Genomic DNA, 7637 nt, shown 5'->3' on the forward strand with positions numbered 1-7637 from the left:
AAGTGGTTTTTTCCTCTAGTATTTATAGAAGTTTGGGAGGTTTACCTAAGGAAAATAATCATAAGGATATCCAACTTCGGTCTTTGTTTCAATTTGTCCACACCAGTGTAATCTTAGATATTTTGTGAACAGAAATGGTGTCCAGCTTTATCTAATGCTTAGTTATACATCTAAGAAAATAGGCTCTCCATCACTATTATTTAAAGAAATTGACATTTTAGTAACATTATTGGTGACCTTTGAACTATTAGGTTATAGATATAGAGGTCATTGAAATATTAACTAAAACATTCATTTTAACCTTCTCGATATATTTCATTTTTAATTGTCATTGATTTTTACTGTTTTTAGATATTAGTGTTGTATTTACAGATTATGTTAATTCCAGGTTAGTGTATTCATCTATAACTTGTTTTAAAAATATATCTACTGTATGTTACCATTTTCACCTTTTAGTTTATTTTTTGATTACAAAAAATTTTTAGTGATCTGATACTAAACTGATTTTAGAGAAATCTACTATAATTGCATCCAGCTTCATGACGGTAATTACATTTTTATGTTGCAGTTAAGTGATGATAAGGGATGGGTTTCAGTTTTCGTTCTTACCATTCCTTCCTCCCTCCCTCCCTTCTTCCAGCTTGGTAGCTACATGATCTTAATATGCTAGCTTTTTCTTATTTACAGAGATCCTGCATATTGTGATGAAAATTGGCTGAACAGAATCAAAACTGAAGTAGGAGATACTTGGAAGCTAAAGGTATTTTCTTGTTTTTTGTCCGTCTGTTCATTAGTCTTTTACTAGCATTTGTGTAATATTTGTTGATTTTTGATCTTTTGTATCCAGTGAGCTTTAGAAACTTAGGCAGCCTTTAGTAAAATAATCTAGAATTGAAGATTGGAGGTAACCTTAAGTTGCTCACTGAAATGGAATGGAGGTCAGGAAAGCACAGTGGCAGGGCCTGGGTTTGAGAGCCAGAATGCTGTGTCCGTATCAAAACACTTACTACCTATCGGAAAGTCCTTCAACCTCTCTGTGCCTTGGTTTCCTCATTTGTAAAGTGAGGATTGTAGTAAAATCTACCTCAGAAAAAAAAATGAGTTAATACACATAATGGACTTATTAGAGTGCGTGGTTAGTTGGTAGAGTTTGTTATTAGTAATGAGCATGATGTATTGTTAACTGTCCAAAACATTCAGAGAATGGATTCTTCTTCCTAGTAGCCTTAGCAAGAAATTCAAGCCTTTATTAAGATGACGCATTTCTTCTTTACTTGCAGAAAATCTGAATAATCTTACTGTTAAGTCTTGTTCAGTTACTCTCCAATGTTTGTCAATATGGTCATAACATTGAAAATGTAACATAATTGTTTATAAATCTTTTAGGTCAAATGAGCCATTGATAGTCCTTTTTGGATGGTTATGGTAATTCAGATATGCTGTTGATTTTATATTGACTTTATGATTGACTGGAATGATTAGTTCAGAAATTTTTTGTTAAATTACTTACTGCCTTTACCAAGGGTTGTTTTCTCTTTCTCCAAACAGATAAGCAACTTGAAGAAAATTTTAAAAGGAATCCTGGATTATAATCATGAGGTAAGGGCTTTTTTTTTACTCTGCTTAGAAGTATTACCATAGGATAAATTTTACATGAAGTAAAGGAAAAATTACCTCAAGATTAATAATTTATCTTCCATTGTATAGTTTCTAGGATGTCTTTTAGGTAGTTACTAGGTAGTCTTTTTCATGATAATATGGATAGTTTGTAGATGATTACTGATTTAAGTTACACTTTACTTTCTGCTGTCTATTAGCTCTCCTTTCTCACCTCATGAAGTAGTTTAAAGTCCGTACATTATTATAATCAACTCCTTTGCCTACTTCCATTCCTCAGCAGACCCTAGTCCTTAGATTACCTCAGCTTATTCTCCGAGTCTGCATCAGAACAGTTAAAACTTTGCTGAGGAAGAACTCAGAAAGTAGAACTAGTTTTACTTTATATTTCGTGACAACAGGTACCAAATGGACACAGCACAGCCTAGAAACCTGTTGTTTCCTTACTGGTTTTTCCCACAAGCTTACCTGCATTTATACCTACTTCTATACTTACATCATTTATATTTACCATCCTCGTAAGGAGCCCCATTATCTACTTTTCTACTCAAGCCCAAAACCTACAAATCATCCTATAGTCTTTCTTTTAATGTCATCAGGAAACCAGTTAGTTAAACTCCAAAACAGAACTTTCTCCATATCTGCTCCACTACCCTGTAGCATGCCATCACTAGCTCTTGCTTAGATTACTAGAGTCATCTAATCAGTAACCCTGATTTCATTCTTGCCCCTTCTACAGTCTATTCTCCACTCTAAGAATCAGCCAGGGTAGTTTTTAAAAATATAAATTGATTATGTTGCTCCTCAAAGTCATCCATGGTTTCCTACTACAGTGAGAATCAGATCCATACTTTTTACCATGAGCTACCAGGTACTGCATGACCCCTTGGCCTCCTATTACACTGTTCTCCCCTCATCCATCACAATACAGCCGCATTCACCCTCCTCCTATGCTTTTAGAGTATTTTTTCTCTATAGGGTTATCAGACAGAGAGACCTACCCTTTTGTCTGCATATATGTCATTTCATTTGGGGCCAATTTCCCCATAAAGGAACCCTCCATTCTCCTTCCTGGTATAAATGTCTTACTGTCAGCATTTGGAATTGAGTGGAGTGAAGGTGGATGGGAGAATCTTACTTGGGGCATGCACCTATATGGAATCTGTTCTTTCTGGTGCCCTGGTTTAGAATCTCTCTGGCTCTGTTTCTTCAGAGAGGACACATCAAGCCTTTCTAGGGTTGGTGGCGGGATCGATGGTAGTCAGTTTCTTTGCTCAGTATACATACCACATGCCAGACTAGGAACTAAGTTGCTATGACCTGAGACAGTTATACCTTAGGTATGGGAGTTACAAATAGAAATTGAGAGTAAGATTGGCGTAACAACTCTGTCCTTCCAGTGAGTTTCTGGTGCTGACAAACTGATCTCTATCAAAAAATACTCTATTTGGTCATATAAATGTAAATGCAGTTCTAATGTTTTTATATCCATTCAGATTTTAGGACAGCAGATCAATGACTTTATCCTTCCTGATGTGAACCTTATTGGGGAGCATTCTGATGCTGTAGAGCTTGGAAGGACACTTCAGCTCATTTGGGGCTGTGCTGTGAACTGTGAACAGAAGCAAGGTAATTTACTAGGTGTTAGTGTATGCATTTAAAATAACTAAGGGAAGTAGTACACACTGTATATTGTATATATAAGCCACCAATACAAACAAGCCACCCTTAATGCCATTTTCTGTGATTTTGCTAGGAGTTTGTTTTCAAGCCTTAAAAGAGTTGCAAGTTTGAATTAATTTGATTGTGATGATATTCTTTGCCTTTCTGCAAGACTGCATAATTCTTTGAGTAGATTATTTTAACTATATTGAATGTGATAAAATTTATTATAAATTGGACAAGGTCTAGCTGAATTAATAATATCAGTAATAATGATAATGTTATACTGAATTAGTTCAGCTCTGGAGATTTAAAATTGGATATTTTAGATTACAAGTACAAAGGATTTATATATTTTACAAATATTTACTGAACTCTCAATCTAGGGCTGAGAACACCATCTCAGACAAAATAGACACTGGACTCGTGGAACGTGTAGTTGAGTTGAGGGGACATAAATAATGCCACATATAACCATGTCATCTGAGTAGTGCTGAGTGGAGGTGAAGTGTGATGGGGGCGCCATCAAGGGGGTCATTTAAGCAAAGACGTGGAGGATAATGGACTAAGTAACTTGAATAGTAGAAACTGCATGTCAGAAAGACCTGGGTGACCTTTGAGGGGGAAACAAAAAGCAGCAGCTGTAACTGGAGAATAGTGAGACGGGTAGAAGATGATGGAGCAGAGAAAGGAAGGTAGGGGCTCTTTTACATGAGGATGACACAGTGTTTTACTGTTCCTTACATGACCTTTGAAGAATTCTTCTTATTTTTCCTACCTTACCCCTAGTAACGCAAAACAGGTTTTTATTAACTTGTCTATACTTTTTTGTGTTCTAGTGGTAATTTAATACTAATTAACATTGTCTTCTTGAAGCTATGACTAGTTTTATTGGTCTCTGATTCAAGAATTTTTTTCTAACAATGTATTCATTTATCTCTGTCCCCATTCCTTTTAGATTGTAGCATCCCATGCTCGTACATTACATTTTCATTGGCTTATTCAGCTTGACTAAAGAATTAGAATAGAGAATTTTCTACATTTGTGATTTTCGTATTACTGAAATACCTAAAAGTTTTTTGTTGAAGTCTAGGCGACTGGTATAAATAACATTCAAGACATTAAAGCCCTTAAGTAGATGTTTTGATTTTAAAAAGTATATGAAAATATTTAAAGTACTTCACTGAATTGAGGTAATGGCTTCTGATACATTTATTCTGTTAGATTCATCAGCTCTTGGGTATGCATAGCTGTTAAGAGTTGGCTAATTAAATTTTTTATGGGGTAGGAATAGAAAAAGACAAGGATGTGACCTATACAATAGTTCTCTGGAGAAGCAGACGATCATAGTATTTACCTAGCTTCACACACAGAACCATGTGTTCTGTATAATACCTAGATTCAGTTTTTCCTCTGAAATTGTGTATAAACGATAAAAATGTTGAACAGTTTTAACATCTCACTTTTCCAGAGGGCATTCTCTGCTCAAGAAAATGAATGTCTGGGTTGCTAAATATTAGATGTCAGTGCACATTTATGATATGTAGTGTAATCCTTACTATAGCGGCTCTGCCATTCACTACCTTGCTGACATTGGACCAGATACTCAGCCTGTTTCCTCATCTACAAAATCAGGTTACAAAACTTGATAGTCATAAGGAGTAAATGGAGCTCTATAGTGTATCTGCCTTGTAATCTGTAAAACACAATACAAACAGGAAGGGCTTTATGTTTAGCTGATTTGCAGTTACTAGAAGTAAGGAGCAATTGCTCAGCTCAGAACATTGACTCAGCATACATTTATTTGGCTGTCTGACATCTTAAATTGGGGCAAATGAATGGTGGTAAATTTGAAATAGCAAAGATTACTAGTAGAAACACAGTAATAGAATTTACTGAGCATCTCCTTTTTGCCTGATGCTATACTAACAGAACAAAAAATACTTTTTACAGATTAGGAAAACTGGGCATTGTATGACTTGCCCACGATTGCTTGCGTGCAAGGCTAGACAAGGGCACAGACCCGTGTCTCATTCACAGTCATATTTAATACCCTTCTTTCTAAACTCTGCTGTAAATTTTGGACCAGGATAAACTCCCTGACCTGGCACACCTCATTCTCCAGCATTTCCTCATAGATCTGCATCCAATAATCATGTAGTACTGGTATTTTGGACTTTAAAGATTTGTAAAAGTTTTTTTCCAGAAATTGTACATTGATGTAGCTCTCATCATCATTTTATCATTTAGCATTTTACGGTGTTCGCGGGGAAGGGCCTTGACGTGGCAACACCGCTTCTTAACTAACGCTTCCCCTCTCACACCCTACTAACCCCCTGTCCCCCCTGTCCCACTGGGATGCCCCTCACGCCCAGGAGGCCGTCATGAAGGTGCCCTTCCCCACCGTTAGTACTGCTGCTCTTCTCTGCCGTGCTCACAGTCTTTCATTTTGAAGGCTGTTCAGTCATCCTGGCCATGCCATTTTCTTCATAGCCTCGGACTTCTCTGTGTGGTACCTTAGAACAGAAGATCAAAACCATTCCCTTATATTCCAGCATTTATAGGGTGCTCCTCAGTGGGCTCAGACTGAAGGAATTGTTTTCTTGGGGTTTTTTATTTTTATTTTTTAACCAAATCTTGGTAAAGTTATGGTATGTTCCTACTGCTGGCCTAAGAAAAATGCCTGTGATTTAAGTGTAATGTGTATATTTTATGTATCACCACACATTTGACTGGGCACAAATATTTTTAGGACAATACTTCCTTAAAAACATGTTTTTGATTGACTAAAAACTTTGGCATTAACAGTCAGAATGTCATAATTTTATAGTGCTGTCAAAATATATATTTTTAAATACGTTACCTGTCAAGCAAAGAATTATCCTTCGGCATTCCAAATACATGAATGTTTTGCCAAAACATTAGTTTAACAATTTCGCAAGACCTCTTCATATAATACTTGCAGTGCCAAGACAAGCTTTTGGTGTTTGTTTTTTAAAAGTGTGGGAAGACAGGCAAGTTAAGACTAAAATCTCCTTATTTGTATCTTATATTCCTTAAAATGCTTCTTATTTCAACCTATTTACCACAGTTGTTTACCAGTGGAATCCAGCTGGCCTACTGATTTTTTTTTTTATGCTTAATGCCACTTTTCTCATCCACTGTTGGATTTGAAAATAATGAAAACTATTTCCAAGGCTTTTTTAGAAGGCAAGGAATTATGTTTTTTAACTTTGTCACTACTGTCAGCTGAGATCCTGCTCTTTCTGGGCACTCATGAGGGTAAGATCACCAGAGCTCAGCTTCGGCCTCTTAGAGATGTGACCATTACTTCAAAGCCCAGGGTGGTACCACCATGTGGCATATTATACATATGTATGCATGGGTGCCTTATTTACATGGGTACAGTATTATACAGTGTTGTATAATATTGTATACGATGTAACTATGGCATCGGTTTCTATCTTAAATTCATCTTACTTCTTTGTCCTAAGCAGTTTTTAAGTTCATTAAAATTTTTTTTTCTATAGTAGAAAACATTAAGGTAGGAATTATATACAGTTCAGTGCTTTGATATCATATAAGAATAAAGCACAGACTTTTGTCATCATGTATCAAAGAATAATGTAAAACACAGATACTTTCTAAATTTTAGGAAGAGTAATACAGTCCTTTCTATCCTGGCTTTTAGGCTTTACCATTTCACTGTTTTCCACTCCCGAGATACTGCATTCCTGTAACCTTTAACTGTAGTCTCAACTTTAAAAGGAGTGGTGGGGGCCAGGAAGGATAAATACTGTGATTTCCAGCCTTCACTTTACCTATGGCACATATATGTAACTATGTGAGGAATTCCTAAGAAGAATCAAAACACAGGAAACTACTTAAAGAATTCATGAAGTGTTAGCCTTTATTCCCTTGACTATCTTTAACTTGGACAGTGACATTCCAGATTGTTGTTTTCAGAGTACATCCAAGCCATTATGATGATGGAGGAATCTGTTCAGCATGTTGTCATGACAGCCATTCAAGAGGTATGTGTGGAGCTTTGTGCTTACCATTTGTGAGAAATTCAAGAAGCAAACATGAGTTTAAATCGTAGACATGGAAATTTTTTAAAGATACTCTCCTTATTTTTTGAGAAATTTTTTCCTTTATGGTTATCATATAGCTTGTCTTGTTTTTATTTAAAAAGTCATACTCATTTACATTTCTCATTTTATTCAAATTTTAAACATTTATCTTACAGATATTCAGTAACTATTCCTAATTTTTAAACACCTTAATGAACTAGGAATTGTAGTTCTGTAGTTTAGGAACTAGTAGACTAATTCCTAAAGCCATTGTGAATACCTATT

The 7637-nt window shown here is 35.7% G+C and overlaps 1 long non-coding RNA gene across 1 annotated transcript; it reads left to right on the forward strand.

The window, feature by feature from the left end:
• Positions 1–871: 871 nt before the first annotated feature.
• On the forward strand, positions 872–7364 carry LOC130684375 (uncharacterized). Its single transcript, XR_008998623.1, has 3 exons — positions 872–1599; positions 3114–3246; positions 7246–7364. It is a non-coding gene; the product is annotated as an uncharacterized LOC130684375 (long non-coding RNA).
• The last annotated feature ends 273 nt before the right edge of the window (positions 7365–7637 follow it).

Source organism: Manis pentadactyla, chromosome 7 (assembly GCF_030020395.1).
Source record: "Manis pentadactyla isolate mManPen7 chromosome 7, mManPen7.hap1, whole genome shotgun sequence".
Taxonomy (NCBI): Eukaryota; Metazoa; Chordata; class Mammalia; order Pholidota; family Manidae; genus Manis; species Manis pentadactyla.